This window comes from Corvus hawaiiensis, chromosome 11 (genome assembly GCF_020740725.1).
Source record: "Corvus hawaiiensis isolate bCorHaw1 chromosome 11, bCorHaw1.pri.cur, whole genome shotgun sequence".
Classification (NCBI taxonomy): Eukaryota; Metazoa; Chordata; class Aves; order Passeriformes; family Corvidae; genus Corvus; species Corvus hawaiiensis.
This window is the reverse complement of record NC_063223.1, coordinates 12501-37926: the sequence shown is the minus strand read 5'-3', so window position 1 is coordinate 37926 and position 25426 is coordinate 12501. Positions and strand designations below refer to the sequence as shown.

The window sequence follows — 25426 nt, the reverse complement described above, 5'->3', positions numbered from 1 at the left end:
AGGTGAATGATGGTGCACATCGCAGAGCTGCTGGTGGCTCCTTCCCCTGCCCGGCTGTCAGTCACCCTGCAGGGTGCTGGAGCAGCGTGCCAGAGGCCACGGATCCTATGGATCCCATGGATCCCAGGGGCGTGAGCAGGAGCCTGAGCCTGCTGGCCACTCCTTGCTCTCTCTTATCCTGACTTTTCAGCTCTGCAGCGAATCCAGCTCGAGCTTTTCAACCCTTAGAAACCCAGGGAACTTTCATGTCTGCTCTCAGATCTGGGATTTAAATCCAGCCCTTATCAAAGCACCCCGTGACCAGGCAGGCCCTGAATCCCAGCAGGGATCTGATAAAGAGGGACCTGACATCCTAAAGAAACCCTTTGAAATCCTGCTGGGATTGATTTGTATCCATAATGGAGCCCAGAGCTCTCTGCCAGGGAGAGATGAAGCTGCTCCTTTGCTTTATCATCCTCAGGCCCTTCCCAGCTTCGAGGGAAATTCACTCCCTCTTCAAGCCCCAAAATCATGGAAAAGTTCCTTTGTATCCTTCTCTCTACAGCCCCTACGTGGATTAATCAACTTTTTATTTGATATGGTGTCATTCTCCTTTTTTTTCCCTTGGATAAAACTGCACGGTGAGCAATCAGAGCAGAAATATGAAATGCAGGAGTCTTGGATTCTACAGTGGGATTAACTTCCCTTTTCTGCTCTCTTTCAGGACAGGAAAAACCACTGAACTCGCCCCATCTTTGGGACCAAGAGCTTTGGTGTTGGAGTAGGCAAAGCCAGCTAGGGCCCCCCTTGTCCTGCCCATGGTGTGGGTCAGGGACAGGCTCCTCTTCTCCTCTGGGCTGGGATGAACTGCCTAGGGAATGCTCTTTCTGACAGGCCGGTCCTAGCCCCGGCTACTGGAAATGGGCAGAGGTGAAGAGGCAAGTGCCAGAGTTCCTTGGGGATGATGGAATTGTGGTGTTTGGCTGTGCCCAGAGGGGCAGGTTGGGCATTTCTGTGTGTCTGAGGACCGGTTTGGGTGCTGGGGAGCCCGGGGAGCCGAGCTCTCAGTGCATTCCCAGCTCTCCCAGGGGTGGCAGCTGGTGCAGGGCTGGGTGACAGCCTCTGGTCGGGCTCGGGGCAGGCCCTGGCCCCGGCACGGACACGCTGGGGTGGTTTGGGGCCGCTTGGGGAGCCGTGGGAGGCAAATGAGGGATGGTGCTGGGCGGAGGGATCGGCCTGCGCTCGTGTCAGCGCAGCCGTGCAGGGCACTGGGATCTGGGTAAAACACCGGCTCTCCTGGCGTTCAGGGATGCAAGGTCTGAGGGACTGGATTTACTTGGGCCTTTCCAGGACAGCAGGAACAAGAGGAGGTGTGGTGCCAGAGTTGCATCCCATCCAGTTGCATTTCCCTCTTTCCCATTTCCATTTCCTCCTCAGTGCAGGTGTCCCCTGCAGCCCATGAGCACGGGGCCGGTGACAACTCCCTGTCTGTAGAGGGATTCCTTATGGAACAAGGGCATATGATACCCCTGGAAAGATTGGACAACCCAGGGTTGCTGAGGAAAAGCCCCTGAACAGGCCCCTGACTGCAGGCAGCCCTGAGAGTCCTTGGCAAGGTATACAGCTGCCTGGCTCCCCCCCTCATTAGAGGCCATCTAGAGGGCCTGGGCGTGAATCTTTGCAAAAGTAGATGTAAGTTGGCATAGTTGAACAATAAGGGGAGAATGATGCTTAATCGTATCTGTGTACATGTCATTTATGTGGCCAGCTCTCCGGACTCGGTCCCTAACACCTGTCCTCTTCCTGTCCCCCTGTGCCCCTTTTGTTGGACAAGTCTCAAATGGCAACGCACATTCCCAAAGACTATCTGCTTCCTTAAATCCATGGACCAGCTAGTGCTGTCACTCAACAGCTGAAATGAGCTTTCAGAGCCTAGAAACTAGCAGGAGTGACAAACAAATTGATTTGAATCTGGAAATAGGTGAGTTCCACCCACCCACTGCTGCTGATGCAGAGACTGGGGCTCAGGGCATCTGCGCAGCCCTTCCCTTTGGCACTGATCCTGCACTGGAATGTTGTGTTGTTGCCAAACCGGGCCTCAAACCAGGAGAAGGTAAGCCCTGACCATTTGCCCCTGACCCACCCACAGTGTGTTATCTGGAGCGTGTGCCTCAGCTGGTGTCACTTGAGTTTCACCAGAGTTGCAAGTTGGCTCCTGCTCTGGGCGATTCCGAGTGACCATCACATCAGTTCTGCACTAAGCACCGTTTAGCCAGACCCAGAGATTTGGCCACATAGTGACTTCTGAACAGAAAATCAAAATGCAGGAAAAGTGCCAGGACCACTGACGGGCCTGGGTACAGCACGGTCTTTGTGGGTCACTGTCACTCCAGGCCCTTACAGTCTCTCCTCATCTTTCTTGTAGGCTCCCTTCAGGTGCAGGAGCCATTGCTCACTGGTGTTTTTGACTATTCTCTGCCAAGGAAATGAGTTGAATTTCCTTGTCAAATCTAATAGGCTTTTATACTTGGGCTTCTCTGCTGTGGGATTCATACTTAGAGACTGGTGTTGGTGTCTGGACGCTTCCAGAAGGTGGATGTTATCCCTGGATGTATAAAGAAAACGCCTATCCATCATCTCTCAGGCAATGAGAGCGGTGCAGGTGTCTGGCATGGCAGCCTTTCCACCAGTTCACTGGTTGAGCTGGTGCCAAGGTGAGCCCACTCTCTAAATTTCCCTTGCATGCCTCAAGGCGTGCATCGTAAGATTCGTGCTTGTTGGAAGGACAGGATTGAGCCGGTCTCCTGAGCAGTGAGTGTCAGGCGACGTTCTCTTTGCTGCACGTTGGTGACTCCAGGGGGTTCTGGAGTAATACAGACATGCAGGCTCGAGAAGGCACAAAAGAGTGCTTTCCTTTCAAACACGGGAACTGGTGAAAAAGTGTGGTTTGTCTCTCACTGCCTGCATTCCCTTCAACCCAGCGAGGCCGTATGGAGCTGATGACTTCCTGCCTGTGTTGACATAGGCCCTAGCCCAGTGTGATGAACTGGAGACTGAAATCGAATACATGACAGAGTGGCTGGATCCATCCTTGGTGTATGGAGAAGGTAATGGATTTTTTTTATTTTTACTAGAACCCCCTGAAGGACTAGTGAGGGGATGTTCTTCCTCACAGCACAGTTGCTGTCCCTCTTGTTTGAGTAGAAATCCTGTTAAGGGGAGACCTAATGACAGTGATGTTAGTAGTGTAGCAGGACAATGTCCTAATCATTTCCACTGCTGGGTAGCTCGCAGAGCACAAGCCCCAGCAGCCTGAAAATGTGCTGCTGTGCATTGCTTTACGAGCAAATACATTGTTTCTAACCCGTTTTGACTCTGCAGGCAAGGACATCCATTGTGCAGGTGCCCAATGGCCTTAGCCTTTTGTGCCTGAAAAATTTCCTGAGAGTACTTATGGGGCAGCAGCACTCAGCTCACTGTGAGGCACATAATGAGACTTGGGTTAGGTGCTGTGTGAAAACTTCTGGGAGACTCTTTGTACCTTTGGGGAAGTGCTTTGAAAATATTGCTCCCTTTTAATGATCTTTGCTTCTTTCCAATATTTGCTTCTCACCAAGTATTTTTCTGAGCCCTAGGAATGTGTTTCTTGAGGCATTACTTGCATGAGGACTTAAGTCTGCTAGAAGCAAGGAAATCTGCCTCCTTGCTGTTTCCATGGTAGCATTTTTAACAAACAAGTTTTCTGCAAGGCTCTGGTAGGCCCCAGAATCTAAAAAGTTTATGAGAAAGTTTAAAGGTTCTTGCGGCCAAGCCTAGCTGCGTGTTTAGGTATATGTATGTGTTTCCTATTCCTGCTGCATCTTGGCTTTCTGAAGTTGCTGTATCCTCTTGCATGCCATTATGCCTGGGAGAATTCATGCCACGATTCCTCCAATCTGGCACTAGTGTGTTCCTTGCTTGGTGTACAGAGCATCCTTGAGCACATTGTTAGGAATCTTAGCATGGAAAATAATTGAGATGTGAAGCTGGAGATCAGTAACACGCTTGAAAAGCCAAAAGTTTTCCTGGACTGTTAAGTCACATTATTATGAATGCCGCAAAGGAAGTCTGTCCATAGGCTGGGCCTGTCTTTGGCACTAGCTCAGCTCTACCGTGCAGAAAAAATTGTGTAGTGCTTTGGGGTTGTGCATTTCAACTGTAATGTATTGTCCAATTTATCTAATGGGTCTCACATGAATTTTGTGTGTCAATCTCGTTGCAAAGCTAAAGGCTGAGAGGGGACACTGTCGGTAATACAGAAAATACTACCCTGTGTACAGAACGCATCTCTGAACGCCTCTGAACAGACTGTGCTGCCTCTTAGCTGGACACTCCCACCCAAATGGCTGACTTGGAAAAGATAAGACAGACAGTGGGTCTCCTGTTGCTGCGGACCGTTACCTCCCGTCGAGACTCTTTTACTTTGTGACCTGCAGCTTCTTTTGTACATTGCAACTCTGTTGTGGCTTTAGTTTGTTCTCTGTGTAATAAAGGTGGAGTATGCAGGACTGTATACACCATCTCCCGAATGAGTTGGACATTATGGGGAATGCCACAAAGGTGACAGACCAGTTGTTGTTTTAAAAACAAAGGCAACCCTTTGGGATGATTGCAGAGTACAAATCTCACACTCAATTGTTGCTTTATTGCCACTAAGAGCGGTTGCTTTGATGTTGATGAACACCGGTAGATTGTCTTTTACTTTGTTTAAGCAGCCATGTTTATTTCATCCACCTCTGAAGCTTGGGAAGAAGACAAAACACTGTTAGATAATCATTTAAAATAAAGCTGGTGTTCCAAGAGTAGAGGAATAAACACGTGGGAGTAAAGGAGAGACAGGAGTCATTTAAGGAATCGGCTTTCCTCAGCATGAGTGGACCCAGCCGTAAGCACCGCTGTATCATATGGAGCACATGCAACCACTGAATGCGTCTCAGTGGCTGAGAATACACCCTCCAGCGTTTTGCAGGCCAATGAGCTGTTTTCCTTTTATGTGTAAATATTTTGGCCATAGAATAAAGGGACTTTCTGTATATCCGTGTGTGTGTCTGGGTGCCTCTCTGGATGTATTTATACATCTCAAAGAAAACGGTCTGTACCTGTGACTGAGACCACTCTGAGACGTTCTTCCCTTGCTGTCCTTCACAGGAGGCTATTATTTGACAAGTGCTTATGGAGCACTTTCACTGTTCAAGAACTTCCAGGAAGAACAAACCGCCCTATAGCTCAGCTCAGAGGCCTGAGATACTCTCCGGCAGTGGCACAAATACCTCTGGTTGATGATTTTCAGATAGAGCTTAGGGCTGAAATAAAAACTGGGATGATTGTGTTGTTGTAAATTGCTATTTGAGAGGTATGATTTGTAGCAAATTCCCTTGGTGCTGCCAAACACCTCTGCAAACCTACACTACTGCTTACATGAAAGTTCCTTACCAAACTCCTTCACCACCTCCTGTAAGGAGCCTGAAGCAGCAGACTGATGGATTTCAATCCTAAATCAGGTTCTCTACATTCTTTCTCTGCCCCTTCTCTACAACCCTTTCCTTCAATTTGCTCTTGTAGCCTCCTAGTTTTGTTTAAAACACTGCATCTAAGCAATAATAGAGGTAACAATACATCAAGTCCAGAACTACTGGAATCAGTAGTTCTGATGTTGCAACCTTCTCACAGATAACACAAGCTTCCAAAGAACTCTCTTGGAACAGGGAAAGAAGAGAAAGTACATGGACTTTCAATGCAATACTCGAAAACCAGCAAGAGATTTAGTCTTGTATATCAAATGTCAAAAATCACATGCATAATTACAGAATTTTTTATAGTTAAAGAAGTATTTCAAAACCCAACCCTGACAGTTCACCTGCAACTTGCATCAAATATCTGTTATCCATAGGAAGGAAAGCCCGGTGCCCCAGTGTGTCAGGTGCAGAGGATGAGCTGTCCAGGGAATGAGCAGCAAATCCTTTCTGCACCTGCCCTCACACTGGGACTGGCAACAACCCCGGGTGTGAGCTGTGAGGATGATGAGGGGTCAGAGCAGCCCCAGGTGTGAGCTGTGACGGTGACGAGAGGGCGGCTCCTGCCGGGGGCTGTTTTAGGAGGGGTTTCCTCAACTCACTTTTGCACGGCGATGCTGGAAGAGAGGCGCTTATGCCGGGCTCCTGGGGGGCGGGGGGTGTCTCTCACGGAAGGACGGTGAGAGCGTCTCCCAGGGTCTGGGGGAGCGCTTGGATGTGGAGCGTTGCTTAAATGAGGTGCCGAGGGATGAACCTTTGTGCCGGGGAGTAGCAGGTGAGCCACGGTGTGGATTTGCAAGGGGGATCTTTCTCCTTTCCCCTTTTTCCTTTTGATTTCATCTTGCCAACCCCTCGACACGCCCGCCCCCCCCCTCCTCCCCCGCCAGTACCTCCAGAAAAAAAAAAAAAAGGGGGTTGCGAGGACAAAAGGGGTGTAAATTGACGGAAGAAATTCCTCTTTCGTTATTGCCTGTGTTTAAACTGGGGGGATGCCCCTTCACTTGTGACTTTAAGGGTATTGATTGAAGGAAAACCTGGCTTTTCTATGGTGTTAGGGTTATCAGTTGATAGGGAGTTCCCACGTTCCACTTTAAATGGAAGGGGAGAGCACGGGTCTTGCCACTTTAGGGGTTTGAATTGCGGGTAACCCCCCCGCATTTTCATCATCCTGAGGTTTACGTTGAGGGGGAAGCCCTGTTGTCCCTGCTTTTTAAGGGTTTTAATTGAGGTAAAAATCGCCGTTTTCCCATTATTTGAAAGATTTAATTTGAGGAAAGCCCGTCTCTTTCTGATATTTCAGGGGATTGAGCTGAAGGGGAGAACCCATTTATTTGCCATTGTATTGGTTTAAATTGTGGTAAACACTGCCCGTTGCCTCAGTTCCAGGGGTTAAATTGAAGGAAACTCCAGCTCTTCCAGCATTTGAAGGGTTTAGATGGGGGCGTGCCGCTGCATTTGAGGGCGCTTTTGCCCGTGCCCCGGCCCCCAATGTCTTGCGCGGGAGCACTCCTGGCCCCTGGGGAGGCCCTTTCTGGCCCCTTCTAAGGAGGAATGGCAGTTTGGGGACTGGGCTGCTGACAGGGACCGACGGAGCCGCCGCGGTCCGAGCCGTGCGGAGCCCAGGCGAGCGCTGTCAGGGCGGGCAGGCGGGAGACGAGGCGCGGAGCCGAGCCGCTCCCTGTCGTCCCGCCCGCTGCGTGCGTTCCGTGCGCGGGGCTCGGGCGCCGCCGGGTCCCCCTCGGCCCGGTGCTGCTCGGCAGGCGCCGGGGGCGGGCGGGGCTCTCCCGGCGCGGGGCCGCCCCCGCCTGCCGGAGGAGCCGCTTCCGTGCCGGGAGCCGCGCTCCGCCCGGGTCCGGGAGCGCGGGGTCGCCCCCGGTCGCCGAGTGCCGCCGGTGCCGTGGGTCGCGTGGCTTTTCCGGTCCCCTCGCACCGTGGAACGGCGCCAGCCCGGCCCGAGTCCCGGCAAGGGACGCTGGGGGACACTTGTGGCTTGTCCGCTTCAGAGCTTGCTTGCAAAAGTCACTGAAAGGAAGATTGGAAAAAACCCAACCCCGACTTCCCAGGCTTTTTGCCTGGGGACTTTTTTTGGTGTTGCTCTTTAACTGAGCCACGCCTTTAAATACCAACGTGGGTGCCTGCTGGAAGCGGTGTTCCATGTATATTGTACTCTCTCATGAGACCTTCGTGGTGTCATATTTCCATTGCTGTGTTAATCCAGCGGCAGGGGTGGAGATAATTGGAGGTCCAAGCTGACAGTGTGCCGTGCATCTGTTGTTCACTGATCTATTTGTGGTGTGAAAAACGAGGTTCACTCTCCTGTGAGAATTTAAAGGGTTTAATATAAAGACAATAAGAGACACATAAAATAAAGCAAAGGGGTAATGGCTGGATGCCTTGGCGCTCTGCCAAGAGCACACCTGATGCTCGAGGTGAGTCCTTTTTATACTATTTTTACTGTCTGTTCTCGATTAATATTCAAACTTTTCCCGGAGCTGTTCTGCATGGCCACTCCTTGGTTCCGCCTTTTTAAAGCATGCGTACTCTTCTGCCTTGCGGTTTTATTTCTTTTGATTCTTGGGGTTGGGCTCACTAGATAAGAGTCGATGGTAGGGTGGATCTCTTAATTCTCTAGACAGTCAGGGCTGATTGCAGCTTTGGGCCTCTTCGTCTCTCCGGGCAGAGCGGTGATAGCAGCTCTCGGACTCTCCTGGCCGCCCGTTCTTCGGGCGGAGTAGCCTTTGGGCCCTTTTGTTCCCTGGACAAAGTGTTGATTAGCAGCTTCTCGGGCCTCATCCTCTGTTCGCTTGGAGGTTATCTTACTTGGTCACACTTGCTAACATTCTTGCTAAAAAGAGAGAAAACCACATCCACACAGCAAAAAGCATTTCTAACATTATATAATACCTACTTTTATACTTGCGAGAAGCCAGTATTATAGTATGTTTATAACAGTGGTGTTCATTTCATCTGGATGCAGAGTTGGGCTTTTTGGGCAGATGGTCCCCCTCAAACCACAAGGCTTATTTAAACCTTGTACACTATTTTTTGAAGATGCAGGGTGGGTGAGGACTTTTTCTTGTTGCTGTACTAGGGAATGGAATGCAGGAGGTTCCTACAATATTGGCATTGAGGTTGGAATGTTCAAGGATATCAGTGTGACGATTCTCAAGGATGAATCTTGCTCCCGGCAGTCTGTAGCGTGGTAGAGCAGGGCACGACGAAGCAGGGTGTGAGGCACAGGCAGGGTAGGAACAGTGAGGTGCTTCATGCTGGCAGCTCGGTTTGGTGTTGCTGATGTTTTCAGAGTAGAAGCAGATTGATTTGGTTCCGGTGCACTGGAACAGGATCCAAACCTTAGAAAGTATTTCTTTGTCCTCAGGCTGAAAAATATTGCTGTGCAGCACTTGTTCCCTTGCACCTTCAGTTCATTGTGGAAAGCATTTATTTTAGTGAGCAAATGTTGTTGTGGCTGGTGCAGTGAAAAGCAGAAGAGTTCTTGGTAAGATCAACTTGGAGAGCTCAAGTGCCAGCCAAAACCTTGCTGTGTTCTGCTGTGATGCCACTGAGGGAGGAAAAGAGTGAGTGTGGAAAGCCCTGAGTGGAGTGGTGGGAAATGGGAGGAGAGGAAGAGTCAGGCTGATATGCAGAAAAGATTCTACTGCTGGAATAAATAGTAAAGTAGGTATGTTTATTCCAGCACTGGAACACATGGGGGAATAGTTCCTCCAAAGTCATGCATGCCGACAGCTGCATTCAGCTTGGTATATATCGGGTTACAAGTTCCATATTCATTAAGTTTCCCAATATGCCTATACCTATTCATTGCCTAGCCTCGCTTTGTATTACAATGAGCCCAAAAGTCACTTATGTCTGCGCTGCACTTGTGCAGTGTTGTCTGGTGGTTGTGGGCAGGGGTCTCCGGAATGAAATAAGAGTCTTCCTCAGATGAAGTAAAGGGTCTTCCTCATCCTGAACTTTTCACCTTGCTTCCATGTGCATGCTCTTTATGTCCCTGGCCCAAGTCTAAACTTCAAGACTGGTTTGAGTTAGGTTAAAAACAGGATCTTTGGTCAAGATTCCTTCCCTTTATCAATAGTCCACTATCTTCTCATCTTGCTTTGGTAGGCACGATAAGTGTTGAGCAAGCTGTATGCATTGCTTTTAACAAAAAACTTCTTAGTAAATCATTTAACCTCTGCTTCCCCATCCCCCCTGATTAAGGGCTAAATATGGATTTAAACTGGGCCAGGTGTTAGTGTAGGAAGAGACATTTAACTGCAATTTATTTGTTTCAGGAGGTGTCTCATCATATAGTCTGCTATTTAACAGTTTCCATGCCAGGTTGATTGTAGTGGAAGACAAGCAAATGAAGCCAAGAGACTCAGTTAGGATGTCCCAGGTCCCTGCCAAGCACAGATTACAAAAAACCAAACCCTGGGATTACAAAAATACTAAAAGCTCATCTTAAAAAATACTAAAAAAACAGTCTACCAAAAACTAGGTTCCAAAATACTAGAATAACATTGTTTCAAAATAAGAGAAACCCAAATTTCAAAATACCAGAAAACCAGGTTTCAAAATCTCAGTTTTAAAATACCAGATTACCAAGTTCCAAAATACCAAAGTTACCCTGTTTCAAAATTGCAAACTACCAGGTTCCAAAATACCTTTTTTTTTTCCCATTTCATAATAGCAGAGTCTCAAGTTCCAAAATATCAAAATGACTCTGTTTCAAGATATCAATTTGCAAAATACCAATTTTCAGATGTCTTATACAGGCAGGATTCCCAAACCCACAAGAATGCAACATTGTCAAAATGGGATCTGTGCTACCAAAATGGATATTTTATCCTCTGAAAAGCTTTCTTACAGTGACCATCAACACAGGTATTTATTTTAATTGTACAGCCAGATGCAATAAGACTTTTACTTCAAAAGCAAACACATAGTAGTTTTCTGCTTAGATTGTGTCCACGAGGACCGGCATTTGGGCCGGAGAGCTGCAGTTGGGATCAAAGGATGGAGTCAATCTGCTCCCTGCAGATGCACAAGGAAAGATCGAGTAGCAGGCAGAGGGAGTATTTATAAACAATATCAATATTTCACTGAAATTCAGGGTGGACTGGTGATGGGCGTGCCTGCCAGGATCAGCCATAAACAACCCGGCCAAACCCCCAACCCCTCAAGGGGTGCGTCAAACACTTCAATGGAAACGCAAGTCAGTAATGATTATGGAAGAGAAATTACTGGTAATTGCTTGTGATCTGTGGGGAATTTCCTTGGTAGTTACAAGTCTAGGACATACGGAATTTTGAAGGCAGGATCCCAGTTTTGGCCACGGGCACCCGGACGAGAAGGCCGGTCCTTTTCCACGGAAAGGAAAGCCCCGAAACACCCCGGTGTTTCGGGGGTGGACGATGGCCCGCGCAGGGGAGGGAACAACCGGCAGGACCATTCTCTGCCTCATCCCTGCACTCCAAGATCCAGCAGCCCCAGGTGCGACCAGTGAGAATGAGGAGGGGGCGGCTCTTGCCACAGGCTGCTTTCAGAGGATTCCCTGGGCACACCTATGCAGGGAGCTGCTGGTCGAGAGGGGCCAACGGAGGCATCTCGAGAGCCCCTCCGGGAACAATGGTCACAGCATCCGGCAGGAGCTGGGAAGTTGGCCGGATGCACCTGGGTACAGAACATCGCTTCAAGAAAATGCCCAGGGAAAAACCTTTGTGCCAAGGGGCGGCACCTGAGCAGGCAGGGGAGCCTGTGAGGTCCCTTTCATCTCATCAGCCCCTCTTCAGAGCCCCCAGTCCCTCCCCAGTGCCCCCAGAAAAGAGAGAGTTATTAGGAGAAAAGGAGCTTAAATTGAGATAATCAGCTTCCTTTTTCCATAATTGTCTGTGTTAAAATTGGGGGGGTATCTGCTTCCCCTGTCATTTTAATGGTCTCATTTGAGGGAAACCCTGCATTTTCCATGCCATCAGGAGTATAAATTGACAGGGAATCCTCACTGTCCATTATTTTCCAGTTTAAATGGAAGGGGAAAACCTCAACAATGCTCTTTTATGCATTTGAATTAAGGGTAGCTTCCCCCTTTTCATTGTCCTAAGGTTTAAATTGAGGGGGAAGCCCAGTTGTCCCTCCTTTTTAAAGGTTTGAATTGAGGAAAAATCCCCCTTTTTCCATCACTGGAGAGATTTAAAGTGAGGAAACCCCTCTTTTCCCAATAGTTTAGGGGATTAAATTGAAGGGGAGAAGCCATTTATTTGCCACTGTATCAGTTTAAGTGGAGGTAACTGGTGCCCATTCCCGCATTGTAAGGAGCTCAATTGAAGGAAGCTCTCCCTTTTTGAGCATTTTAAGGATTTAAATCTGTGTTTCAGGGTGCTCCTACCCGAGCCCCGGTACTGAATGTCATATGGGAGCGAGTCTGGCACAGATGTAACCCTAATGCCACCTGGGAGTGTATTAATTTTTCTTATTTTTATTTTTAATGTATATAGCCCTAATTAGAGATCTCAATGAGAGTTACATCATTCATACAATTACTATTCCTCTCTACCTTAGTCACATGTGGAATACTACTTATTAATCACTAAGGAATATTTATCCAAGTTAGGAACAAATTATCCAAGTTATCTAGCTGTGCTGCCAAAACACAATGTTTTATTTCTTACCGGTTTTCTGCCCTTTTGCTTGATGTTGTTGAAGCAAAAAAGAAAGTGTCATCATTTCCCTGAAGAGTTTTCTTCTCTATTGAGCCTTTTACTCATCTCGAATTTAAGTCAGAGGAGCCAAATGACCACTGCTCCTCCAAGAGCTTTTATACCTTGCGGTATTTGCCTCCTCCCTTTTCCTGGGCATTGTGGGACCGAGAGGCGGGCCCGGCCAGAGCTATATCAACCCCAGCCTTTGGCAAAGGGTTTCATTCCCTCCCTGGGAGTGACTGTGACAAGAGCTTTCCTCTTATTTCAATGAAAGGGATCTTTCAGCTTAGCTTGTTTTCAGTAGGTGCTTTTGGTATCTAAAGCATCAGAGGCCTTAAAGGCACTGTGAAGAAGATAGCATTGAACACAGAGAGTATATAAGTTCACAATTTTTGGTTGTGCATTCAGGGGTGATAAGGTGCTTTTGCGATTTCTGTTTTTGTTCTTGTATTTTTTTTTAGGAGTTGTGTAACTTCCCGCAATTCCAGATTGTGTTGAGTGGGATACTTCAATTTTTTTCAGCAAATGCATTGTGTCCCAAAAGGCATTTGCCCCATGTCAAAGATGATGACTGAGATCGAGGCTTCTAATAGTCAAGGATTGTGACTGGGAGAGGGAGGGGGTGTGCAGGGTATTGGACTAGGGGTTATTGTGGGGAGGTTTTGAAGGCAGCACAGTAGGAAACAGTGTCCATTTGGGGCCCCCTAAAGCTTTTCTACACGTGCAGCAGATGCATTTACGTGCGTCTTACAGCCCACAAACGCATCCACTGCACTCACAGAAATGCCTCGTAACTTTGTCTCTCGCTAATGCAGGTGCCCATCATAATAACAGCCACAGCCTTGACATGGGCTAAAGCCAGAGACTTGAGGACCTAGGCGCACTTAGGAGCGAGCGAGCAGCTGACTTGTTGGGATTTGGCCCATGTGCTCCTAAACTCGTCTATTGATTTTGGCTCTTTTTTTATCCAAGAGGCTACCCGGCAATTGCGGGGCCTTCCAAGATGGCTGAGGCAGATTTATTTCGCGTCCAATGCGGGTGCACATCGCGGATCATTTGAAAGATAAGTTGGGTGCCACAACCTGGGGATGGGATGCCAGCAGAGCAGCGGGTTAGAAATTCCTGGGAGAGATTTAAAAATTAGCAGAGGGGAAAGGGGATGCCCTTTAAGGGGCTTCTTTGGACAGCTAAAGAGAGCAGCTCTACTTTTGATTGCAACCGTAGGACATGCAGAGCAGTTCCCCTCAGTCTTGTGCTGTCTAGCATGCTTTTGGGATCCCTTGGATCAGATATCTTTGCCTTTTCCCTTTGAGGGCCTTATTACAAGCATTGGCTGCCATCTCTAGGTTCTTGAATATTTGTACTTTATCGGCATGATGCCAATATAATTTGTTCTTTTACCAGCGGGCTCAGCCACATCTTGGAATCCCATCTTGGAATCGCATCTCAGAAGCGTCGAGTCGGATGCCTTTTGAGGCCTTGTTCCTGGCTCTATTGCCATCCATCCTTTGCAGCCGTGAGCTGTCATGTCCTGGGGCTTCTAAGACTGTAAGGATATGGGGAACATTCTGAATGTAGCATTGTCTCGCAGCCATCTTGATCATCGTGACCAACAGTCCTTCTCACAGGTCATTGTTACAGTTTTTTTCTTCTGCTCCGTAGAGCCTCCACCATCGCCATACCATCAGTCATCTCTTTGGCGTTGTCTCGGTCGTTGCCATTATTCTTCTTCCTGAGAGCTTTTTTTATCATCCTAGTGTCACACTGTTTGTAGTATAATGTGTAGTTTGTGTTTAGCCTGAAACTGCTCTGCCCTGTGGAGTAGACTGGGGGGGTAGGTGGAGTAGAAAGAAGACTTTACGGGGAACTTTTTGCTTTGTTTAGCCACCTGAGCCACACCTCGGATGGAGCAACCGCAGCCAGTTCATGCAAGGTTCGGTGGAGGCATGGGAGAAGTACTGCAGTGTCTCGCAGTTTTCTAGTCATTTGTTTTAATGCATGCTGTTTGCGGCTCCTAGATGGTTTGCTTTGAGAAATGAGAACTTGGGGAAGGCGAAGCTTTCCCTGTGTGCCTGAGTGACTTTGACAAATAATTTTTTTTGCAGAGGGATAGGATGTAAACCAGACACAAATGGAGGAGGCCAGAGGAGCACAGCAATGAGGTGGGTTGGCACCTGAAGCCCAAGCTCCAGCCTGACTTTCTTCAATGCTTACCCCGTTGTTTGGCTCTTTGTTTCATTAGAAGATGCGAAGCGCTTGGTACGGCCAGGTACTGGTACCGGGGGCACCATGAGCCAGATGAGTATTGGTGACTGAGATGAGTATTGATTCCAGCACAGAGCTGGATGTTACCGGAGTTTTAATGTGTTAGTAATAAAACTATAAACATCCTTTGTTTTTTTGTGTTTTACAGGTGGTCTGAAGCATTCCAGCCGCTGGTCCAATATGACAGAGGCCCTTGCGGAAAGAGGTCACGGTCAAGCGGTTTCAGATGGAAACTAATCCGGCAATGCCATGCTTTCAGACCCTATGTCGGTACATGCCTTTCCGTTTTGTTTTGCCCTGTCTCCCCCGGGAAGGTCCATTGTCATTCAGCTTTTCAGGGGAGGTGTAAACAGTGGCTATGTCACCAGATTGTTCTTTGTCTTAATTTTTAGGAAGTAAAGCCAGGTATCACCAATCAATGTCAAATGAGTGAGGTGAGCAGTGACCGGTGGACAGAACCAGTTGTTATTGCATGGTTGCCACGTTCTGGTGCAGCTCTAAGCATCCGTTGTTGTTTGTATGTTTAAGGTGGTCCACTTTTTTATGCTGAATCGCCTTGCCACCGGCTGATGGACCCGGCTCGCCGCCATCGTGAGCCTGTTGGAAGTATCACGGGACTCTGTGACGGAGCCTTGACCTTTTCCATTTGAAGGTGCCCTCCACGTTGAATTTGGCAATGGCTGAGGATTTGTGGCAAGTTGGGGGAGGGGGGGAGGAGGGGTGAGGGTCCCCTCAAGTTTCAGCCATGCCACGTGGCTTTGTCTCCTCTTATCTCAGGTATGCCCTGTGACGGCGGCGTCAGACTGGGAGTGCGGCCGGAGCATGTGGCCCGAGGGCCCTGGCCATTTTAGGAGATGGTGAGTACAAGAATTGTTGGGTTTTGGCCAGTGTGCCACTAAGTTCACGGCTTGACGTTTGGTTTTCTTTCTTGTAGCCAACTAAGAGACAACAGCCCGGTGACGGCAGGAACTTCCCAGATGGCGAGGCGGCCTTCTTTCACACCTGACCTGGATTCGCATTCCCGGACCTCCGAGAGATAAGTGGAGGGCTACGCCTCACAGAGGGGATGAGAGCGATGTGCCGGGTCAGGACTCGTCGGAAGGATTTTTGAATTAGCTCTGGAGACGGGGATGTCCAAGAAATGGCCCCTTTAGGCCACACGATGGGAAAGTCTCACTTTTGATCACAATGCTGAGGCACGTAGGACAGAACAGTCCCGGTGCGTGTCGTGTCACTCGTCTATCGTGTGTTCTGCGTCTTTTGGGCTTCTCGCATCGTGTGTCTTTTTCCTTAGCCCTTAGAGGTGACTGGTGGCCTTTCTTCTCACTGGGAGTTTTCTCTCCGTGTTGCACCCCCTTGTTGGTCACGTCCCGTGTCACAGGGGCCAGCGTGGGTTTGGCCCGGAGCTGCTCTGCCCTGCTGCATAGTCTGGCATTATAGGTGCGATAGGGCAAAGCCCGGGGACTTGAAATTTGTTGTGTAGGCTGTAGTTGCCGTCTAGATGGTATTCCTAGATTGACACGAGGTGCCTGTAGCCATTAAGTTCTCATGCAGCACTTTGACTTTTGTCATCACTGTCTTTCAGACGCAGATCGATTCTATCTGTGGTGGAGCGCTCCATACTAGGTGAGGGGGTTCGCACAGGAAGGTGAGTTGCCGTTTGTGTTTGCAGGGCAAGTGTAACGGGGTGGCTCTGTTCCACTGTTGTCCTGTCCTCATTTTTAGGAGGTAAAGCCGGATCTCAGCAGTCCACGTCAAGTGAGCGAGGTAAGCAGTGGCCGCTGTAAAGAAAAAGTTGTTCTTGCTTGGGTGCCAAGTTCTGGTGCAGCCCTTAGCATCCATTGTCATTTGTGCGTTTTAGGCGGTCCACTTGCATTACGCCGAACCCCCTCGCAGAACGGCCGACGGACCCGGCTCGCCGCCCTCGTGACCCCTCCGCAAGTATCGCAAAGCTCTGCGATGAAGCCTTGACCTTTTCCACGTGACGGTGCCGTCCGGGTAGCCTTCGGCAACGGCCGAGGAGTTGCGGCGAGTCGGGGAGGGAGGGAGGAGCGAGGGTCCACTCGGGTTTCAGCAATGCCACATGGCCTGTCTCCTCGTAGCTCAGGTATAGCCTGCCACAGTGGCGTCAGCCTCGGAGCGCGGCCGAAGCGTGCGGCCCGAGGACCCCGGCCATCTTAGGAGATGGTGAGTACAAGAATTGTAGTGGCCCACGTCCCGCTAAGTTCAGGCCTTGACGTTTGGTTTTTTTTTATCGTAGCCGACTAAGAGACAACAGCCTGATGACGGCAGGAGCTTCCCAGACGGTGAGCGGCCTTCTTTTGCACCTGAGGAGGATTCGCATCCCTGGATGTCCGAGAGATAAGTTGAGGGGATGCAAGCGGGGTGTCGGGTCGGGGCTCGCCGGGAGGGAATATTGAGTCAGCTTCAGAGATGGGGATGTCTAAGAAGGGGCCCCTTTAGGGCCCCTAAAGGGCAAGTCTCCCTTTCGATCACAGCGCTGAGGCGTGCCAGGCAGAGCAGTCCCAGTGCACGTTGTGCAGCTTGTCTATTGTGTGTTCTGTCTCTACTGGGTGTCTCGTGTCTTCTGCTTTAGCCCTTCGATGTGCCTGCGGTCATTCTTCTCACCGAGAGTTTTCTCTCCTCGTTGCTTCCCCGCATCTGTCATCTGCTGTATCACGGGTGCCTGTGTGGGTTTTCTCTGCAGCTGCTCTGCCCTGCTGCACCGTCTGGCATATAGGTGTAATAGGACAGGGCCCAGGGACTTGAAGTTTGTAATGTAGGGTGTAGTTTGACCTCAAGGTGGTATTCCTAGATTGACACAGGATGGCTGGAGCTATTAAGATCCTATGCATCGCTTTGATTTTTGTCATCACTTTCTTTCAGATGCAGACAGATTAAATCCGTGGCAGAGCACCCCACACCGGGTGAGGGGGTTCCCGCAGGAAGGTCAGTCGCCGTTTGTGTTTGCAGGGCAAGGGTAAATGGTGGCTACGTTACAGCATTGTTCTTTATTTTTAGGAGGTCAAGCCGGATCGCAGCAGTCAAAATGAAGTGAGCAAGGTAAGCGGTGAGAGGCGGAAAGAAAAAGTTGTCATTCCTTGGGTGTCAAGTTCTGGTACAGCTCTAAGCATCCGTTGTCATTTGTGTGTTTTAGGTGGTCTGCTTGTATTCTCCGAGCCTCCTTGCTGCCAGACCTGCCTCGCCACCCTTGTGAGCCCTCTGAAAATATTATGGGACTATTCGACCAAGCCTTCACCTTTTCCGTTCGAAGGGTCTTTCTGAGCAGCCTTTGGCAACGGCTGGGGAGTTGCATCGAGTCAGGGAGGGGGAGGAGGAGTGAGGGTCTGCTCAAGTCTCAGCAATGTCGCATCACCTTGTCTCCTCCTAATCCAGGTATACCTTGCAATGACAGTGTCAGTATCGGAGAGTGGCCAAAGCGTGCGGCCCGAGGACCCTGGCCCTATTAGGAGACGGTGAGTAGCGGAATTGTCGGGTTTTGGCTGAGGTGCCACTAAGTTCATGCACTGATGTTTGTTCGGTTTTCTTTGTGGCAGTCGACTAAGAGAGAACAGCCCGATGACAGCGGGAGCTTCTCGGATGGCGAGGCGGCCTTCTTTTGTGCCCGAGGCAGACGTCTGAGAGATAAGTCAAGGCTTGTGACCCACAGATGGGCTGACAGCAGAGTGTTGAGTTGGGACTCGCCAGGAGGGATTTTTGAGTCAGATTTGGAGGTGGGGATACCCAAGAAGGGGACCCTTAGGCCAACATAAAGGGAAAATCTTGATCACAATGCCGAGGTGTGCAGGGCAGAGCAGTCCTGGTGCATGTCACTTGTCTATTGTGTGTTCTCTGTCTTTTGGGCATCTCGTGTCACAGGTCTTTTGTCTTAGCCCTCTGAGCTGCTTATTGCAAACGCTGGGCGTTATTCTTAGCATCTCTTCTCTTGGTGTTCCTCAATGTGGTGCTGATACCATCGATCCTTTGACTCTTGAGCTTGGAACTTCATCAGAATTGCGTCTCTTTAGCAATGTTGAGTCGGGTGTCTTTTCAGGTCTTGTTCTGAGCTGCATCGACAGCTGTGCACCGCAATGATCCATTACAGGGGATGAAGACTTGTAAGAATGCGAAGACAGCTAGAGGATTCTGCCCATACAATTCTCGGGCATCCATCTTTGCGGTTCTTGGATTAAGTCTTTCTGTTAGCGTCCTCTTCTGCCAGGGTTCTTGGAGCCTAGTCGGCTCACCGCTGGTCTCACCTAGGTCATCTCATTCCTCATTCTCTTGGTCCTTGTGCTCATCTAGCCCAGAGTTTTCTCTCCTCGTAGTGTCCCCTTGTTTGTCATCTCCTGTGTCATGGCTGCCTGCTTGGGTTTGTCCCGGAGCTGCTCTGCCCTGCTGCATAGCCTGGTGTATGGATGTAATAGGACAAGGCTCGGGGACTTGAAATTTGTAGTGTAGAGTGTAGTTTGGCCTCTAGGTGGCATTCCTAGATTGACACAGGATGGCTGGAGCTGTTAAGTTCTCATGCAACCCTTTGACTTTTGTCATCACTATCTTTCAGAGGCAGACGGATTAAATCCGTGGCAGAGCGCCCCACACTGGGTGAGGGGGTTCCCGCAGGAAGGTCAGTCACCGTTTGTGTTTGTAGGGCAAGGGTAAATGGCGGCTACGTCACAGCATTGTTCTTTGTCTTTATTTTTAGGAGGAAAAGACGGATCTCAGCAGTCCATGTCAAGTGAGCGAGGTAAGCAGTGACGGGTGGAAAGAAAGCGGTTATTGCTCGGGTGCCAAGTTCTGGTGCAGCTCTTAACATCCATTGTCTTTTGTGCGTTTTAGGTGGTCCACTAGTATTACACCGCCCCCCCCCCCCCCTTGCCGACCGGCCGACGGACTCGGCTCGCCGCCCCCGTGAGCTCTCCGCAAGTATTACGGGACTCTGCGACGAAGCCTTGACCTTTTCCACGTGAAGGCAACGGCCGAGGAGTTGCGGCGAGTCGGGGAGGGAGGGAGGAGCGAGGGTCCACTCGGGTTTCAGCAATGCCACATGGCCTGTCTCCTCGTAGCTCAGGTATAGCCTGCCACGGTGGCGTCAGCCTCGGAGCGCGGCCGAAGCGTGCGGCCCGAGGACCCCGGCCATCTTAGGCGATGGTGAGTACAAGAATTGTAGTGGCCCACGTCCCGCTAAGTTCAGGCCTTGACGTTTGGTTTTTTTTTATCGTAGCCGACTAAGAGACAACAGCCCGATGACGGCAGGAGCTTCCCAGACGGTGAGCGGCCTTCTTTTGCACCTGAGGAGGATTCGCATCCCTGGATGTCCGAGAGATAAGTTGAGGGGATGCAAGCGGGGTGTCGGGTCGGGGCTCGCCGGGAGGGAATATTGAGTCAGTTTCAGAGATGGGGATGTCTAAGAAGGGGCCCCTTTAGGGCCCCTAAAGGGCAAGTCTCCCTTTCGATCACAGCGCTGAGGCGTGCCAGGCAGAGCAGTCCCAGTGCACGTTGTGCAGCTTGTCTATTGTGTGTTCTGTCTCTACTGGGTGTCTCGTGTCTTCTGCTTTAGCCCTTCGATGTGCCTGCGGTCATTCTTCTCACCGAGAGTTTTCTCTCCTCGTTGCTTCCCCGCATTTGTCATCTGCTGTATCACGGGTGCCTGTGTGGGTTTTCTCTGCAGCTGCTCTGCCCTGCTGCACTGTCTGGCATATAGGTGTAATAGGACAAGGCTCGGGGACTTGAAATTTGTAGTGTAGAGTGTAGTTTGGCCTCTAGGTGGCATTCCTAGATTGACACAGGATGGCTGGAGCTGTTAAGTTCTCATGCAACCCTTTGACTTTTGTCATCGCTATCTTTCAGAGGCAGACGGATTAAATCCGTGGCAGAGCGCCCCACACCGGGTGAGGGGGTTCCCGCAGGAAGGTCAGTCACCGTTTGTGTTTGTAGGGCAAGGGTAAATGGCGGCTACGTCACAGCATTGTTCTTTGTCTTTATTTTTAGGAGGAAAAGACGGATCTCAGCAGTCCATGTCAAGTGAGCGAGGTAAGCAGTGACGGGTGGAAAGAAAGCGGTTATTGCTCGGGTGCCAAGTTCTGGTGCAGCTCTTAACATCCATTGTCTTTTGTGCGTTTTAGGTGGTCCACTAGTATTACACCGCTCCCCCCCCCCCCCCCCCCCCTTGCCGACCGGCCGACGGACCCGGCTCGCCGCCCCCGTGAGCTCTCCACAAGTATTACGGGACTCTGCGACGAAGCCTTGACCTTTTCCACGTGAAGGCAACGGCCGAGGAGTTGCGGCGAGTCCGGGAGGGAGGGAGGAAGCGCCAGGGTCCGCTCAAGTTTCAGCGATGCCGCATCACTTTGTCTCCTCTTAACCCAGGTATGTGCCGCAATGACAGCGTCAGCCTCGGAGCGCGGCCGAAGCGTGCGACCCCCAAGGAGCCTGGCCCTCTTAGGAGAGGGTGAGTAGAGGAACTGTCGGGTTCTGGCTGATGTGCCACTAAGTTCACGCCTTGACGTTTGGTTTTCTTTCTTGTGGCCAACTAAGAGACAACAGCCTGGCAACGGCTGGAACTTCCCAGATGGCGAGGTGGCCTTCTTTCACACCTGATGCAGATTTGCATCCCTGGACAGCCGGGAGGTAAGTCGAGGGCTACGCCTCACAGAGGGGATGAGAGCGATGTGCCGGGTCAGGACTCATTGGAAGGATTTTTGAATTAGCTCTGGAGACGGGGATGTCCAAGAAATGGCCCCTTTAGGCCACACGATGGGAAAGTCTCACTTTTGATCACAATGCTGAGGCACGTAGGACAGAACAGTCCCGGTGCGTGTCGTGTCACTCGTCTATCGTGTGTTCTGCGTCTTTTGGGCTTCTCGCATCGTGTGTCTTTTTCCTTAGCCCTTAGAGGTGACTGGTGGCCTTTCTTCTCACTGGGAGTTTTCTCTCCGTGTTGCACCCCCTTGTTGGTCACGTCCCGTGTCACAGGGGCCAGCGTGGGTTTGGCCCGGAGCTGCTCTGCCCTGCTGCATAGTCTGGCATTATAGGTGCGATAGGGCAAAGCCCGGGGACTTGAAATTTGTTGTGTAGGCTGTAGTTGCCGTCTAGATGGTATTCCTAGATTGACACGAGGTGCCTGTAGCCTTTAAGTTCTCATGCAGCGCTTTGACTTTTGTCATCACTGTCTTTCAGACGCAGATCGATTCTATCTGTGGTGGAGCGCTCCATACTAGGTGAGGGGGTTCGCACAGGAAGGTGAGTTGCCGTTTGTGTTTGCAGGGCAAGTGTAACGCGGTGGCTCTGTTCCACTGTTGTTCTGTCCTCATTTTTAGGAGGTAAAGCCGGATCTCAGCAGTCAATGTCAAGTGAGCGAGGTAAGCAGTGGCCGCTGAAAAGAAAAAGTTGTTCTTGCTTGGGTGCCAAGTTCTGGTGCAGCCCTTAGCATCTATTGTCATTTGTGCGTTTTAGGCGGTCCACTTGCATTACGCCGAACCCCCTCGCAGAACGGCCGACGGACCCGGCTCGCCGCCCTCGTGACCCCTCCGCAAGTATCGCAAAGCTCTGCGATGAAGCCTTGACCTTTTCCACGTGACGGTGCCGTCCGGGTAGCCTTCGGCAACGGCCGAGGAGTTGCGGCGAGTCGGGGAGGGAGGGAGGAGCGAGGGTCCACTCGGGTTTCAGCAATGCCACATGGCCTGTCTCCTCGTAGCTCAGGTATAGCCTGCCACGGTGGCGTCAGCCTCGGAGCGCGGCCGAAGCGTGCGGCCCGAGGACCCCGGCCATCTTAGGAGATGGTGAGTACAAGAATTGTAGTGGCCCACGTCCCGCTAAGTTCAGGCCTTGACGTTTGGTTTTTTTTTATCGTAGCCGACTAAGAGACAACAGCCCGATGACGGCAGGAGCTTCCCAGACGGTGAGCGGCCTTCTTTTGCACCTGAGGAGGATTCGCATCCCTGGATGTCCGAGAGATAAGTTGAGGGGATGCAAGCGGGGTGTCGGGTCGGGGCTCGCCGGGAGGGAATATTGAGTCAGTTTCAGAGATGGGGATGTCTAAGAAGGGGCCCCTTTAGGGCCCCTAAAGGGCAAGTCTCCCTTTCGATCACAGCGCTGAGGCGTGCCAGGCAGAGCAGTCCCAGTGCACGTTGTGCAGCTTGTCTATTGTGTGTTCTGTCTCTACTGGGTGTCTCGTGTCTTCTGCTTTAGCCCTTCGATGTGCCTGCGGTCATTCTTCTCACCGAGAGTTTTCTCTCCTCGTTGCTTCCCCGCATTTGTCATCTGCTGTATCACGGGTGCCTGTGTGGGTTTTCTCTGGAGCTGCTCTGCCCTGCTGCACCGTCTGGCATATAGGTGTAATAGGACAAGGCTCGGGGACTTGAAATTTGTAGTGTAGAGTGTAGTTTGGCCTCTAGGTGGTATTCCTAGATTGGCACAGGATGGCTGGAGCTGTTAAGTTCTCATGCAACCCTTTGACTTTTGTCATCACTATCTTTCAGAGGCAGACAGATTAAATCCGTGGCAGAGCGCCCCACACCGGGTGAGGGGGTTCCCGCAGGAAGGTCAGTCACCGTTTGTGTTTGTAGGGCAAGGGTAAATGGTGGCTACGTCACAGCATTGTTCTTTGTCTTTATTTTTAGGTAGTAAAGCCGGATATTGATGTTTAAGGTTGATGGAGTGACGTAAAAGGTGACTGGTGGACAGAAGGAGTTGGTATTGCTCCAATATCAATGTCTGGTTCAGCTCTAAGCATCCATTGTTGTTTGTTCCTTTTCAGCGGTCCACTCACAAGATGTCCCGGCCCAGAATGCCAGTGGCCAGGTGGGTGCAAGCTTAAGGTATCGGTGTGGCATACTTCAGTCGGAGTGGGGAGGTTGTGATTTCAGTCTCTCTGCATGTTTTTTTGCTTTGTTTCTTTGCAGGTGCTGCCGCCGCCCTAGGCGTGCCAAGGAACAGAGGCGAGCAGGCAAGTTGGCATTAAGGTGGGGTGACTAATAGGCGGGCGGTATGCGGCGGCGTGCCAAGCTTGTACCTTTTCACTTTGCAGGTCTTCTCCAGGCCACCTCCAGAGTCGGATGATTTGAGGTGCTCTGGGGCAGCAGTGTAGAGGTGCCCTGGGGATTAATCTTCTGGAGGGCGATAGTCACGTTTTCTGTTTTGTTGTCTTAGGTACCATGAGCCGGTGTGGAGCCAAGTTTGGAAACAGTGTAAGAGACAGTCCAAAGATCCCTCATCTGCCTCAGGATCATTGCCGAGGACAGAGACTGAGCACAGGAGTCCTGGCCTGGCTGAGGTGGGATGTCTGCCAAGTATTGCCTGTGGGTGTGCCCACTGGGAACTGGTACGCATTCCTGAGGAAAATTAGTGCAGGTTGCAATGGACTGTGCCGTTCATGCTTCCCAGGTGGGAAGGACTGCGCTGAAGGGGAAAGGAATGACTTGTCCTGTACACCTGTCTTGTACGTCTGTCCTGTACCCATTTCCCAAAGCAACGGACCCCATAACAACAGCTGTAGGTTTCCCAACCTCTTGGCCAGTTGCCCCTCACTTCTGAAAAGGACATAAAGGGACTTTCTGAAATAACCGCGTCTGAGATCTCCCCACGGAAAGAAGACGAATCTATTGGCGGAAGACCATGTGGACTTCGTCTCATCTGTTGGTAGCTATTGCCCCCCTCTTTTTCTTCCTCTCTGTGTTTCCTTCTCTCTCTCTCTCTTTCTCTCTTCTATTGCGTTACTGTGTTGTGGGCACTTAATAAAGGTGCACTGTTCTGATTAAAACTGCAATCTCTCGTGTCCTTTTACGCCCTGAGATCGATAAACAAACCATCACGACCCCCGCTTATATTAGCGGATTGTGACATTAAACTGGCATCACGGACAGGATTTGACAGACACAAGGGGTTGCAAGGTTGTGTGTAGTCTGTAATAGGGGAAGGAAGTTTTGCCCCAGCCGCACCTAGCCCGACACCCCGAAAAGGGTGAGCGGTGTCTAGAAAGCAAGGGGGGTGACTCGAATTTCCCGCAAACTGCACATGCCTGGGTGAAAAGCACCCCATCCTCAGTTGAAGGCTCTGTCTTCAGATTTTTCGCAAAAGATCTCTTAGTGTAAAAGGGGGAACTGTTTTAGTGTGTGTGTGTGTGTGAATTTAGACTGCTTGGTGTAGCAAAGAGACAACCATAAGTAACTTAAGGAGTACCTCCCAAGCAGATTTGGTCTCTTCACCCACCCAGGGAAGCGAAGGGAGACACAGTGAAGCTGTGTGTGTCGCAGTGTGTAATTAACTTTTACCTCCCTGTAGTGGTTTTTATCCCTTCATAAAATGACTGAAAACCCCAGTGCAAAAGTTAAAGCTGCGTTTTATGCTCTGCTAGCAAAACATAATGCCCAGCCCTCTCCGGGAGACGAAGAATGGGCTCAAAATAACTGGTTTAATTTGGATAATGTAACTGATAGAGTGTGTTCTTTACAACGTGAGACTAGATTTAAATTTGGCCAAAATAAAATCATAATCTGCTCCGTTTTAAGAGCATGCCTTGTGGCAGCTATAGATCACCGCTTAAAGCGATGTACGGAGGAGAAAGCAATCATAGATTCCCTTCAAAACCTAGTGGAGATTTTACAGAAACAATTAGATGAAGAGAAGAATAAAAATCATTTGCTAGAGGCTGCTTTAAAACAGGAATACTTTAGGAATTCAAAGAATACTGACTCACCCAAAGAGACAGAGTAAAAGCAAACTCCTCACATTCACCAAATATACCCCCAGCAAGAACTAGTGCTAGTGAAAAATGGTGGGGAAAACTGCTGCCCTTGTATGAGACCTCTAATTAAAACTGAAATCTCTTGTGTGCTTTTACACTCTGAGATCAATAAATGACCCTTTGCCGGGCTGAGCAGTTCCATACCCACGTTTTTGTGAGCTTTGTGTCATCTGCCCTCTTTGAGT

At 50.2% G+C, this 25426-nt stretch overlaps 7 long non-coding RNA genes across 12 annotated transcripts; all 7 read left to right on the top strand.

Moving 5' to 3' along the window:
* The first annotated feature begins 1952 nt into the window (after positions 1–1952).
* Positions 1953–4277, top strand: LOC125331832. The gene is made up of 2 exons (XR_007206230.1): positions 1953–3086; positions 4243–4277. It is a non-coding gene; the product is annotated as an uncharacterized LOC125331832 (long non-coding RNA).
* A 1869-nt stretch (positions 4278–6146) lies between these two features.
* On the top strand, positions 6147–14729 carry LOC125331696. Its single transcript, XR_007206163.1, has 3 exons — positions 6147–6306; positions 14338–14501; positions 14646–14729. It is a non-coding gene; the product is annotated as an uncharacterized LOC125331696 (long non-coding RNA).
* A 146-nt stretch (positions 14730–14875) lies between these two features.
* On the top strand, positions 14876–16248 carry LOC125331328. 3 transcript variants are annotated; one of them, XR_007206003.1, is made up of 6 exons: positions 14876–14931; positions 15026–15149; positions 15275–15354; positions 15432–15716; positions 16083–16145; positions 16223–16248. It is a non-coding gene; the product is annotated as an uncharacterized LOC125331328 (long non-coding RNA). The 3 variants fall into 3 exon arrangements; XR_007206004.1 differs by having other exon boundaries at positions 16083–16123; positions 16223–16243; XR_007206002.1 differs by lacking the exon at positions 16223–16248 and having other exon boundaries at positions 16083–16195.
* Positions 16249–16251: 3 nt separating this feature from the next.
* On the top strand, positions 16252–19877 carry LOC125331326. 2 transcript variants are annotated; one of them, XR_007205998.1, is made up of 6 exons: positions 16252–16264; positions 16359–16684; positions 16758–17446; positions 19203–19244; positions 19337–19648; positions 19722–19877. It is a non-coding gene; the product is annotated as an uncharacterized LOC125331326 (long non-coding RNA). The 2 variants fall into 2 exon arrangements; XR_007205997.1 differs by lacking the exons at positions 16252–16264; positions 16359–16684; positions 16758–17446 and having other exon boundaries at positions 19108–19244.
* A 1321-nt stretch (positions 19878–21198) lies between these two features.
* On the top strand, positions 21199–22507 carry LOC125331327. 3 transcript variants are annotated; one of them, XR_007206000.1, is made up of 5 exons: positions 21199–21310; positions 21677–21717; positions 21817–21858; positions 21953–22278; positions 22352–22507. It is a non-coding gene; the product is annotated as an uncharacterized LOC125331327 (long non-coding RNA). The 3 variants fall into 3 exon arrangements; XR_007205999.1 differs by having other exon boundaries at positions 21677–21739; XR_007206001.1 differs by lacking the exon at positions 21199–21310 and adding an exon at positions 21415–21531 and having other exon boundaries at positions 21677–21739.
* A 501-nt stretch (positions 22508–23008) lies between these two features.
* Positions 23009–23292, top strand: LOC125331398. The gene is made up of 3 exons (XR_007206036.1): positions 23009–23040; positions 23119–23167; positions 23256–23292. It is a non-coding gene; the product is annotated as an uncharacterized LOC125331398 (long non-coding RNA).
* Positions 23293–23491: 199 nt separating this feature from the next.
* Positions 23492–23916, top strand: LOC125331802. The gene is made up of 3 exons (XR_007206202.1): positions 23492–23563; positions 23648–23771; positions 23882–23916. It is a non-coding gene; the product is annotated as an uncharacterized LOC125331802 (long non-coding RNA).
* The last annotated feature ends 1510 nt before the right edge of the window (positions 23917–25426 follow it).